Consider the following 14,257-nt stretch of genomic DNA (forward strand, 5'->3'; position numbering starts at 1 on the left):
TTTGGCATTGATGGCAACACCCAGGAGAAAAATTCAAAAATGTATCCAAAATTTGAAGTCCAAAAAATCTTACCAAAACTATGTGCTCCCCCTGAACAGATGATCTCTTCTGTCCATCATTTTTCTCATCTCTACTACTCCCCCTTTGACATCAATGACAAAGGCTATCAAAAATGTCAACTGAGTGTAGTTCTCAGCTGGAACCTTGTAACCAGTTGGTTACAATCTGAAATAGATTTGCCAATGCAAAATTTAGGCTCTCAGTGAACCTGTCACTGTCCTTCAATGCTGCTTCAGTCCTTTGAATTGTACCGGTGAGGATGTGCATTTTCTCTTCTAGTGTCTTTAGTCCTGGAACAAGTGCCTCTGAGATCTCTTCTCAAAGAGATTAGGTTGTCAAGTTTCAGACCAAGTCTACATTTAAGTTCTTTAGCCTTGAACTTTATTCTTTCCTTCTCTTTTTCAAATTTTTCAATTTTCTCCTCAAAACCTGCTATTTCCTGCTCTATAACCGATATGGGTTCTAATGAACCAATGAGATTATCAGCTATATCATTTATTTCTTTTTGTGCTTTACTCATTTTCTTGTCTATATCCACTATGAAAATATCAGTCTTACATGTGTCTCTGTACAACTCCTTAAACTCCATTATTGTTTTGCTAAGTGTCAGTATTAGGGTATCAATGTGTCCCATGTACTTCTTTATTGTCTATTATTTTCTTGATGAAATCCAATAGTACCTCTGTCACATTAGTTGGTCTGAATTCTCTCATGGAAGAACCAAATGATTGTCCAACTACCTTAACAATCTACATTCTATCGATGTAAGTAACCTCTTTGCTTGTGTTGACCTCTGATAGGCTAGATTGTGTCTGCATCTCAACTAGAAAAGGCTTGGGTTTCTTAGCAGTTGTCAGTGGCACTGTCTCAGTTTGAACCTGCACCTCAACCTTTTTCTCTTCTAGTTTCTCAGTGTGTACCTCAGTCTGTTTCTCTGTACTTTCTACTGCCGGTTTCCCTAATGAAGTCTCAGTATTCACTGTCGGTTTCACTAACTCAGTGGGTTTTTCAATGTGTGCACCAGTGGTATCAGTCACCATTCCAGAAGCCAGGGGATCAACTGATTATTTAGATTGTGTCTCAACCCCAATTTCAATATTTTCAACTTTATTCTCTACATGTGTTTCCACTACAATATTCTTAGCTGGTGGCTCAGTAGCCACATCTTTCTTTTCACCAGTGGTTTCCTTATCAACCATAATATTTACCTCTTGTGTATCAATATTCATAGTATATAAAACTTTTGAATCAGGATTGGTGTCATGTGTTGTTTCCAACTCAACATTATTAGTAGCCAGTGGTGTATCAACAGTCTCAACCGGTGGAGTATCAGAAGGAGGTGGGGGAAAGTTGTCTGTCACTTTTATGCTTGGAGGTCCACCTAACTTGCCTTTACCTTTGTCCTTATCCTTTTGGTAAACTCTAAAAGTTTTGGGTCATTTGAACTCTTCTTGTTTTTCTTTCTCCATAAAGAAGATATCTCATTTATCCGGTGTGTCTTTAGAGATTTCATTCACTCTTCCAGCCATTAAACCTACATGTTGGTGACCACTAGAAAATACTATCCTGTTTGCCTCACTTATCAATTCATCAATTTCTTCTGTTGATTTAACTAGGTGTACAACAAGTAGCTTTTCAACTTTGATTTTCTTATCCAATTCCATAATAGCTAGCCTCTTTGCATCAAGTCTCCTATACAAGTCACTCGGTAATCATCTACAACTTCTATCAGAAATTTCTTGTAAATGTCTAAGTGTAGAATGATACTATTTTCTATGCTTTCCTTTTCTTCATTAGTAAAAGTATCATACAATTTACTAACATTAGACAAGTTTCCTTCATCTGTTATTTCATTCAGAAGATTGTCTAAAGGAGGAATAACTTGTTTTTCCTTCTTCTTCCTTGGTGTCATTTTCTTTGCTGGGGGCCTTACTACCTGTTGTTTCCTTCTTGTTCTCTTGGATGTAGGAGAGGGTGCTGGTGAAGGTTTTCTTTTCTTTTCTACTCTTTTAAACTCAGTTGGGATTTCACTGTCAGATGAAGATCCAATCAGTGAAAGATGAGCTTCCAGTTGTATCCCTTCCAAGTTACTTTCCTTAATACCAGTGATATTTAATATGTTTTCCTTGATCTCTTTGGCCTATTTTGTTGCTTTTCTGATAGATTGTTCTCTTTTCTTCCTTCTTTTAAGTGTTTGTACCTTGCTCTCAATGGTTTCAGCATTTCCAAATATTTTCTCTTTAGGTTCTCTAGGGGCTTCAAGTAGGGCTTTAGCATATGTCTCTATTATGTTTTCATCTGCCTCATAACCCATTTCTGTCACCCAAATAGTTCTAGGAACCGTTGCTTCCATCTAGATTTCATCTTTCTTTATAACAAAACATATTTCCTTCTGATATTTATCAACTATGCTTTGAGATAACCTTTCCCTTGTTTTCATTCTATCCTTAAATGTTTGGAAGTATTCAATTATGTTGTTTTCCTTGTCATCTCCCATGCTAGTAAGGATATACAATAGTTGTTTACCTACCGGTATGTCATAACTAAATTCTTTCCTACCTATACCAGGAACTTCCTTAGTAATGTATAGCATTAGGCACACAAGTAGATTACCAAATCTGAAAGTACCTTTCCTATCACCTTTAATTTTCTTCAGATTATCAATTAATTCATCCTTCAACCATTCACATATGTCAATCTTAGCATTAGTATTCACCATGTCATAAGCACTCTTGATACATAAACTAGAAACAAAGTTTAATTTGTTAGCATGTGTAGTTTTGTATCCTAGTATCATGATAATGAATCTGACATTTATATCTTTCACATCATTGACTCTCAAGGATCTATTGTCATGGGTTGCACCAATTAATGTCATCACAGTGTTATTTGGAACTTTCTTAGTTTTGTCAGGCCTGCTACTAGTGGAAGGTAAGCCAGTCACTGCCCTAAATTCTTCTTTTGTGATCTTGTGGATGGAGTCAAGCCAAAAGAATTCCCCATGAACTTTTCTTAGCACAATTCTCACAACTTCCTTAGGAAAATCAGGAATACTAAGTATTTCCACAAAACCTAGGGTTTCTATGATCTTATGTTCCGGTTTCACAATACCATTCTCATCACAAATTACAGTCCTACACATGTTCATAATTTCATCAGCACCAAGTTCCTCAATATGACAATGTATGTATATCCTAGGGTCTTTTGCATATGCAATTCCTTTAGGGATTTTAGAGAATGCACCTAGGGTATCATCCTGCTTTGCTACTTCAGGTATGATTTTAAATATGAGCCTAGGGTGTTTAACCACTTCAACAACAGTAGGGTTTGCAATGAATTCAGGTGTAGAGGAGGAAACCATTTGTAGTGCCCCTACCCTAGTCAGCTTTGTAAAGACCGATTTAACCTTGGTTAACTTTTTATGTGGCATTATTGAATGGTTGATTTACCATGATGTAATGTTGTAGTCAAATATTATGATTATTGTGCGTACCTATTAATGTGATTTCACATAAATTCTTATGTAAGTTTAATTGATCTCCTGATTCTTGTTATTAATCTCAAGCTAACACCTTCATTATATATATATGTATGTATGTATGTATGCTTGTGTGACTCCTGGTTGCAGGAGATTGTAGGTATAGTACCACCTAGGTGCAAGGTTCATCTTCACCTAGATTCGTAGGGTAGAGTATACCTCTTTTGTACTTAGAGTTTGGATTAGGTGGTCATAAAACCCTCATTTTACCCTAGTCATGCTCAAGTGAGCATTGCATGTGGTCCATTAGTTTCCCTTTTCATTTGGGTTTGCGGGTCGGGTATTTGGTTGGCTTTCTTGGGTTGCATGCTTGGCATGTGGTAAATCTGAGTATTTAATCCTAAGTAGTTATTTTGATTTAATGTGTTCATTTATGCATTAGTAATTAAGAAACTAAAGTAAATAGGTTTCGTTTATATAATTAATCATTAATTAAAATTTCTCTTTTCATGTTTGTAGCAAGTTTAATTTAATGGTTAATTTTAAATAATGAATTTATTCAGTTTATGCATTTTGAAAGGGAAGATTTAAATTTATTCGAAATAGAAATAATTTAATCTCTTTTGCTTTTTGGAATAGAAAGGTTAATTTTAATTATTTAAGAAAATCAATTTTGATTAGAAAAGTAAGTTTAATTCATATATATTTGATATAGTGTGAAAGATTGATTTTGGGAATTTAATTTTATTAAAAATATTCTACCCTCATTAATATTGTGAAATACAAATATTATCCTTGTTTTGATTAATTAAAAAAACATGTTTTCAGGACCCGAAACCTTTAACAAAGGAGATTAAGATAAGACACCAAAAAGTCCAGTGCTTAAGAACCGCTTACAAAATGTCTGGCAAAAAAAAAGTAGTAAACCAAAAGGACAGCTACACAAACAACAACAAAGAAACAAAGAAGGCGCTACACAGTTATTTTCTTCAGCAGGTCCTCTGCCTTTTTCACTAGCTCGTCGTATCTGGCTTCGATAGATTTGAGGTCTTCCAGGTCCTTGTTAGGTTTCTTTTCCTTGTTTTTACCTCTGGTACAAGTTTTGGGACCTTGAGCTTCCCTTGTTCCTTCAGTATCCAGGTAAATATCAAGGATTTCCTTTTCTTCATCCAGTTTGCTGATGAGAGTGTTGGTGTTGTTAGCTAAAATCTTCAGGATGCTTAGACTCTATTCAAAAATGCTCTTCAAACACTCCTCAATTTTGCCGACTTTGCTAATAGTATCTGAGATAGTTTGGTCATTAGTGTCAGCAAGATTTTTCCTTTCTAGCAAATCCTTCTCTATTTTCTCAAACCTGGGGTTGAAGGCATCTCTTATGTTTTTGGCTTTAGCAATGGTACTTTTCAGGTCCTCTATGTAATTAGCCATGGTCTTACCTTCCCCAGTATTCATGGTTTCCAAGATCAGAATTCTGTTGCAGAGTTTTTTGTTTTCGTCCACAGCTTTCTTGTAACCGTTAATAAGCCACTCCATAGTATCCATGAAACCTTGCATACCCTCTAGAGGAGGGCTGGGGGGGGGGGGGGTCAACCTTACCAGGGGTTGCCTATTCCTTTTTAGGGGTGTCCTAGATAGTGGTTGTGTCTTCAACCCTAATAGCCTCTTCCATGGTCACCTTCTCCAGATTCTATTCGACTTCCAAGGTCCTTACCTGCTTATGGACTTCTGGTTCCTTAACAATCTCCTCCTTCTTCTTGTGCTTTTTCCTGGTCTAGGTGTGAGCTTTTTTCTTCTTCTTTAGCAATCCTTGAGGGTTCTCCTCCTCAGAGTCTTCCGAGACCTCCTCCTCTGAAGAAATGGTAATCTGGGATCTCTACCTTTAGGATTTTTTCCCTTAGAAGAAGGTCTAGTTTTGATGTGTTTCCTCTTCTTCCCACTTTCATAATCTGAAACATCCATGCTATCCTCAGTATCACTTGAAGGGTCACTGTTAGACTCCTCTTCCACTGAGAAGGCAGAGTCAAACCCCTCATCCTTAGAATCCACAGGGGGCTACATCTGGGCAATTTGGTTGGCCTTGAGATGCTCATAAATAAGGACCATTAGGCCTTGATGCATGGAGTTTCCCCATAGGGTTCTCTTTCTAGGCCTTAATAGTAGAATTCATTGAGCAGAGTAGAAAATGGGGGAAATTAACCTTTTCATTTTGCCTAAAATGATTCAGTAGAATGAAGTGATAACCATAAAATTTTGTGAACCTACCATCTAATGTGATGTAGCGCATTAAAACAAAGAGGACCTCCCGCCAGGGTTTGACAAGAGCCCTAGGTGGGTAGTAGGTATATTTTGATAGCTTCCTTACTAACTTTCCTATCTCTGTAGAAGTTGCAACCTTCTCTTGTGATGCCCGTGGCTTGGGCGATTAGATCTTCATCAATTTCAACAGTTTGGTCTCCCATTTTCAGCATACCCTTTCTCCAATTTTTGCAGAAAAACTGGTGATCGTGCCATCTCATCCATGGAGTCCCTCCATGAATTTTGAGAAACCACCCTTCTACATAATACCCCAAACATCCTCCTTCTGTTTCCATTCTTTGTAGCTGCTTGGTTCGTATCGCCTCCTGTTACCACCCATGTTGTCACTGTTCAAAGCCAAATTTGGAAACTTGCAGAACAAATTAGTTGGAGAGCTTTTTGGAACTATCAAAGTTACCCAGAAAGCATGGGAACTAATGTCATAGGTATTATAATAAGTGAGTCTCTCATTATTATAATGACTCAAAGTACTCCAATTAGTCCTTTTCATTATTATCCTGTCCATCAAGAATCTTTGGAGTGCTTCTATATCGATCATTAAAAATGATTTGCCTGACATTTTCAGGGAGTCCTTGTTCTCCCATCCACGTAATCATTTCCTCTTTGTTAACCACCGCATTGGTAGCCCAGTCAGTAGAGCCATTGGCCTCCCGGTAAATGTGGGAAATGTAGTTTTTTTTAAAAGTACTAATAAGATCTATAGCAATGCTGATTATATTGTTGATCGACCATGAGGGTTTTGAGATCCCCTTAAGACATTTTATGATATTGTTTGAGTCCCCTTCAATCCATAGGTAGGGACAGTTCCATTTTTTAGCAAGGAGGATACCTTGGAGAGCTGCCATTACTTCAACTTTATGGTTAGTTTGGGTTCCAATAGGGACAACAACCATTTCCTTGCAAATTCCTTTGTCATCTCTAAGAATAGCTCCACAACCTAAAGGACCTGAGTTACCTTTGGCAGCACCGCCAAAATTAACTTTGAACCAACCAAAAGGGGGGCTTGCCATCTAGCTTCAATTCTTTTATTATGGTTGGAGTTAGAACTATCGGTAATCTTCAGATTCCATGCACTTAAGATATTTGATTCCAGAGAGTTGTTCGAGAAACAAGGACCCTCAATGATCCCTATATTTTCCAGAATCACCCATTGAATTTTCTAGAACACAATATTCTGATTGAAGGAGACATCCCTTAAGATTCAATTATTTCTTTCTTTCCATAGACCCCACAGGATGTGAGGAAGAGATAGCTACCACAAAGTTCTCAAAAAAGAGTTAGTCCATTTTATATTCCAGGAGGAAAACAGATCACTGATAGTGTTAGGAAACACCTAGTCAATGCTAAAAATTTTAAGAAATCTATCCCAGACTAAGGCTGAGTAGGAACAGTGGATGGAAATGTGTTCCATAGACTCTTCTTCCTGAAGGCATAGAGCGCATCTATTAGGGAAGGAAAAGCCTTTGCTTTTTAGGTTGTCAAGGGTCAAGATTTTATTTTGGAGGATGGTCTAGAAGAAGAAATTGATTGTGGGGGTAAGACCCTTAATCTAGGATTTTGACCAGTAAGGATTACCTGAAGGGGTGGGGGACAAGACACAATACATAGAGGAAATAGTTAAAGTACCTTTGGGATCATGTTTCCAAATCAAGGAGTCTACCTCTTTATTCAACCAAACTGTAGACAGATGGATCTTGAGCTTAGAAAGGCTTGGATGGATGTTTTCAATATTCTGCCAATTATTACCAGCCCAGTACTCAACAACTAAGGAGCCAAAAGATCTAATACAAGAGGGAGCATGGGGGGCCCATTCAATGATTTCTATCAAAGGTTTATCAAAAAGCTAGGGATCATCCCAGAATTTAACTTTCCTACCATTTCCAAATTTCCAGATCACTCCTTTGGCTAAACTTTCTTTACATTTAGAGACATGATTCCATATGTGGGATCCATTAATACTGAGATCTGAATTGATAAAAGAAGAAAGAGAGCAAGACTGCAGTGAGTACTTACTTCACCAAATTTTACACCATTCAGTATCTAAATGAAACATTCTCCATACTTGCTTGGATAGGAGAGCTTCATTTAAGGTTTGAATTCTCCTCAAGCCTAGACCTCCTTGGCTCTTCGGTCTACAGACCTGGTCCCAAGCCACCAAAGACATTCTTTTATTGTCCTCAACCCCAAACCATAGCAATCTTCTTTGAATTTTCTCGATTGCATCAGCATACTTAACTGAAATTCTGAAAAAGACTAAGATTGTAGATCATAATGCTTTGAAGAGAAGATTTAAGTAGTTGGAGCTTTCCAGCCTGACTTAAGAGGGCTCCATTCCAACCAGCTAACTTTTTTATGGAATTGGTCCACTAGAGAGCTCCATAAGGAGTCAAGAGCTGCAATGCCCATGGGGAGACCAAGGTAGGTAGCAGGAAGATCAGAAATCCTACACTCCAGGATTCTATTGATTCTCCGTTGTCTTCTCTCAGGGGTATTGATGAAAAAACTTCACTTTTTGTCCAGTTAATTAGATGACCAAAAGTAGAGGCAAACTTACAAAGGGTACTCTTCAAGATTTTTGCTTCATAGATACTATATTCCCCCATGATAATAGTATCATCGACAAACTATTGATGAGAACAAACAAGATCAGTTGAGGAAGGTTGGAGACTCTTAAAGGAGCCTTGCAAAACCATATTTTCCATTGTCCTTCCAAAACATTATGCCATAATAATAAAGAGGATGGGGGAAATAGGACCCCCTTGCCTTAGACCTCTAGAAGCTTGGAAGAAGTGAGATGGGGAACCATTGACAAGGACAACAAAGGAGGTAGAGGTGATAAGTTGGGTGATGAGGTCCATAACTCTAGAGGAGAAACTAAAAGACATAAGCACCTTCATGAGAAAAGACCAGTCAACCCTGTCATAGGCTTTGGAGAGATCAAGCTTGAGGATGAGACCCTGCTTCTTTGCTTTAACAAGAGAGTGGATGTTCTCATGGATAGTTAAAATAGAGTCAAGAATTTGTCGTCCAAGGACAAAACCATTTTTTTGGTGATTAATAAGAGCAGGAAGGACAAACAAAAATATGGAAGTTAGAACCTTAGAGATAATCTTCTAAAAGGAATTGCAAAGACTGATAGGTCTAAATTTGTCCATAGAGTCAGCGCCTTGAGTTTTGGGAATGAGAGCAATAAAAGTACCATTGATCTCTTTCAATAGTTTTCTAGCCCCAAAAAATTCCTTGATCCCATTGGAAACATCTTTCCGGACAATATCCCCAAAATATTGAAAAAAGAACATGGGGAAACCATCCGGGCCAGGTGCTTTGTTACCATCGAAGGAGAAGACACCATTTTTAATTTCCAAAATTGAAGGAATTAAAGAAAGGGAGGTGTTCTTTTGTTCATCAATGAGACAAGGGATGTTATGAAGAAAAGAAGATTGAGCCTCAGCATCCAAACTGTGATCCCTCTTTAGCAGTTCTAAGAAAAACCTTTTAGCTTCCTTCCTAATTTCATCCTCCTTGATCATCTTCCCATTATCCACCACTAGTTTGGTAACCCTATTAACTACTTTATGCTTGATCGTCGACATATGGAAGAATCTTGTATTCCTATCTCCTTCCTTGAGCCAAATGCATCTAGATCTCTGCTTCCAGAAGGTTTCCTCTTTGGCAATGATATCATGGTATTTTTTGAGAGTCTCATTTTCATCAGCAATGGACACAGTATTGAAACCATCTTTCTAGATTTGAGCCTGTATTTCTTTAAGGTCTTCCTGGACTTTGCCTTTGGCCTCAAAAATGTTCCCAAAGATGGATTTATTCCAGAGTCTTATGTTATCCTTTACACTTTTAAGCTTCTTAACAACTCTATGCATGGTAGTTCCCTCAACTTGGATGCTCCACCATTTCTGGATATTACTTTTGATGCTTGGGTGAAGGGTCCACAATTTTTCAAATCTAAAGGGGAAGTTTCTCCTTCTATTAATGGAGTCAACAATGAAAGTGATAGGAAAGTGATCTGAGCCAACCTGAATGTGGGCCAATAGAGAACAAAAATAATGACTATACCAGTCATCAGAGATGAGAGTCCTATCAAGATGAACTTGGATAAGTTCATTACCAATTCTCCTATTAGTCCAAGTATAATTGCATCCCTAAATTTCCAAGTCATTCAGAGCCTGAGAATTAATGAAATCCATAAGGGCCAACCTACTTTCCAGTTGAGGGGTGCTTCCTCCATATTTTTCCTCCTCTCTCAAAAGACTCCCATAACCAGCCAACTAAGATTTCTGAAGCTGTCCCTAGCTTGAATAAGTTTTTTCTAGAAGGAGTTTCTAGCCTTTAAAGTGTTGGGAGCATAAATGTTGGTGAGAACCCATGAAGTACCATCTTTTAAATGCTCAAATTTGATACAAGAGAAGTTGTTATCCTGAATAATAACATGACCTTTGACAGATTTAAGGTTCCAAATGGTAGCTATGTCTCCTAAAGCACCTTCAGAACTGCCGCCACTAACATTTCCATTTTTGAAAAACTTCAATGATTCAACTTTTTCTTACTCATTTTGGTTTCTTGAATTAGAAAAATATCAGGTTTACTGTCCCTTATCATATTCCTAATGATATCATGCTTATGGGGATTATTGAGTCCCCTAATATTCCAAGAAATAATCTTCATAGTTACTTACCAATTCCTAACTCCTTAAGAGTCTTCTGGGTTCCATCTGCAATGTTCTTGTTGGCCTCCTTGTTTCTGACTATATGGTTAGATGGTCGACCTAGGGAAGAGGAAATATACCCAGTATCAACTTGAGCTATTCTGCTGGATTTCCTTAGAAGAGAAGTCGAGGGAGTAGTTCCTTTCTTATTCCTATGCTTTGGTATTTTCCACTCACCATCTATCTCAGGAGCCGCTTCCGGGTTGCTAAGGATTTTGGAAATTTCTTCTTCATTACCCCAATTAGGGGTTCTGGAAGCATTTGAATCTTTGTTAGCTATTTTTGAGCCCTGGTCTGTGTCTGAGAGGTTCAGACCCAAAATTGCACATTTTTGGGCTTCTTGTATTTCAAGACTAGGCATGAGCAGAGAGGAGACAGTCTTTTCTTCTTGGGAGTCAGGGATCTCTCCTTCCTCAGGTTGATCATATTTCTCTTGCAGTTCCTTTCCCTCAAAAGTGTCAGCTACCACTTCAGCTATATCATTTGGGTAATCAGTCTGATCTTTCAGCTCCCTTGTTTGAGAAGTAACTGAAATGTTGACTTTGGTTGAATCATTTCTCAATGCTTCTTGGGTTAAGGGACTAGAGATAGAAGTAGAGGGCACTTCCTTCTTCTCCCCCAAAGGATTAAAATGATTAGAGTTTTCTTCTTTATTCTCTGAGTTTTTAATTTGCCATACCATTTTTTCTGGCGCTCTTTGGTTTTCAGTATGGAGCTTAGGCTACTTGGATCCTGCCTTCAGTTTGGTTGGATAGGATTTTGCCCAGTGAACTACTTTTGTACAATGGAAGTGGGCAAAGGGAATAGATTCATATTCAATATGTTGCTTCCATGTTCCCAGCTTTGATACTAAATCTATCTATTTTGGCATATCTGTATCATGGGCTATCCCTACATAGAACCTAGCATAAGTGAGTCTCCTTTTTGAGGCTGTTACTGGGTCTATAGAAAGCAATTCACCAAAGGAGTTTGCAATTCCAAAGAAGATGCTTTCTGCCCAATATTCAAGAGGCAAGCCTTGTAGCTTTACCCAAACTAGAACTTGTGCCAAGAGAGAGTCATTCATATTTAGATTCGGTTGCCATTTCCAAAGAACCAAGGCTGTCTTTCCTAACCAACCAAGGACTCCCACAAAGAATCCTGAATTTATCTTCTTCGCATGAAAAAGTAAAAGACAGAAGGCCTTTAGGTAAGGCTGAAATTTCTACATTATCCTTAAGGGCCCATTTTCATTTGACATAAGCCCTAACAACTTCAATATTAGGACGCGAGCCCATAAATTTGCCTACCAAGGAATTCGACATACTATTTATATTGTGATCCAAAACCAGATCAAGGATAGAGATAGCGAACTTTCCACTAGAAGGATCAGAAATATTCTTAACAGGAGGAAGAGAGGATTTATCAGTTGGTCTAGTTCCAAAGAGGGAAGACCATTTTTTTGTTTCTTTTCCGCTCTCCCCAGAGTCATCACGTGGGATGGGCCCCCCCTGGACCCTTCCCCCAAGAGCCCAGAGGAACCCGTTGTCTCCTCTGGCAGAGTACCACCAGTCCGCGGAATGGAAACAACTTTTGGAATGTTCGGAGGCTTATCCTTCTCTCCTATGGGACCAACTACATTGATCTGGCCACTCCCACCATTGGAACCAGAGTTCCTGCCTTGCAGAGAGTTTGAATTATGAATTCTCCCATTGCCGCCTCCTGCTCCTTCTCCCATCTCTAGTTTTTTAGGCTACAAATATTAGCCTTGTTAATATTGCAAAAATTAAAATTAAATGAGGGCGAGAAGCATTTTGATTTTTAATTAGAAAAGCAAATTTAGATTATTTGAATAGTGGAAGAGAATGATTTTTCATTTTATTTTTAAAAGATGGTTAAATTCAAAAATACTCTAGAGATTAGGTCAAAGATTCTTCCATTTACCCTAGGGTTTGAAAATATTTTTGGGGGATTATTTTTGGAGAGGATTTTTTTTTGAAAATATTTTTGGGGGAGAAGGATTTTTGGAGGAGATTTGGAGCATTTTGGGAAGAAAGGATTTCTTGAGTTGCAAGTTGGGGCTCTTCATCAGATCTTGCCAGGAATGCGAAATGAGATAGGATTCAAGTGCATCTTTTTGATTTCTTGTGTTATTGGGTTTGTCTCTTCAAAAAAAACAAATATTGGGGAATGGTTGTTCTTGAATATTTCTTTCTTAAAACTTCCATGAATGTTCTTAAAATTTAAGTTTTAGTTTTGGGAATATTGGTTGTTTTTGGGTCAAGATTGGTTAAATAAAGTAAATAAATGGGTGTAAATCTATCTTAGTTTGCCAAATATGGTGTTGCTGGTTGAGAAAATTTGCCTATTTGAAAGTTGTTCAACAAAGATTGTGTATTTGTACAACCAATATTATGTTGGAAAAATTTCCAATATTGTTGTTATTGGTCATTCTAGAAAATATTATAGAGACTGTGAATGAAAGAAATTGGGGGTTTTAGTTTTCTATTATTTTAATTTTATGGGGTTGTTGATTCAATTTAAAATCAATTGATAAAATGTAAATCAAAATTTAAATTTTATTTGGGGCTAGGGTTTGGCGGGTGGAGGAGCCAAGGCCCGACTCACGCCGCCTCCCTTTCCCCTCCCCCCCGTGGGTTCCATAGTGTCGCGATCACACAGTGGTCATAGGAAACCTTGTGACCACAGAGGCCATAGGGACTTGCATCCACGGTGGCCGCAGGGAAACCATGCGTCCCCAGTGTGGCCACAGGGGAGCTATGAGGGCTTTCCACCTCTCCCGTGATGGGAGGTGGACCCCACGGTGGTCTCCCTAGTTTTTTTTATAAGTTTTTAAAAAAAAATAAAAAATAAAACTTATCTATGTAAAGTTTGTTTTTTATAGTTTTTTTAAAATTATTATTAATTATTATTAATATATATTTTTATTAATGAAGATTAATAAATATATATTAATTAATATTTAATTCAAAAGCTACGTATTATTAAATTATTATTAATATATATATATTTTTATTAATGGAGATATATATATATATATATTAATTAATATTTAATTTGGCATTGTGTATTATTAAATTATTAATTATTTATATTTTATTTTCCAGTGGTTAATAAATATATAATAGTTAATATTTAATTTGGGTATCTGTCTTAATGAGGAAGTACCTTTTTGGAAAAAGACTAAATATTATTTTAATTGGAAAATTCTTGAAATAAAATATATCTTGGTATTTTCTAAATAATATGTTATTCAGGGATATATTATTATTGGATTTGAATGTTATAGGTCATCTAGGAATTTTAGAAATGGAATACTAAAGTATATGAGTAATTGAAAAATGAAATATTTATCATTGGATATTTTGAAAACTTAAATGATATGTTATTAGAATTATTGTAAATTTAATAATGTATCGATTGGAAAATTGGTAAGTTAATGATGTCTTCATTTAGTAAAATAAATGGTTTAGTTATATTCTTCCTCTGTATTGTGAAATAGATAAATGGTAATATTTCAATTATAGTATTGTATCCACCTTGTAATGGTGATTTTTCTGTTAATGTATTTTTGAAAACTTAGATCATTTAGAAAACTTGATCGACCTTTATTGTTTAAACCAATAGGAAAGAAGATTGTCCTTTACCGATTATTACCTATGCAAGTTTAATTTTTGTATTC

Source organism: Cryptomeria japonica, chromosome 6, assembly GCF_030272615.1.
Source record: "Cryptomeria japonica chromosome 6, Sugi_1.0, whole genome shotgun sequence".
Classification (NCBI taxonomy): domain Eukaryota; kingdom Viridiplantae; phylum Streptophyta; class Pinopsida; order Cupressales; family Cupressaceae; genus Cryptomeria; species Cryptomeria japonica.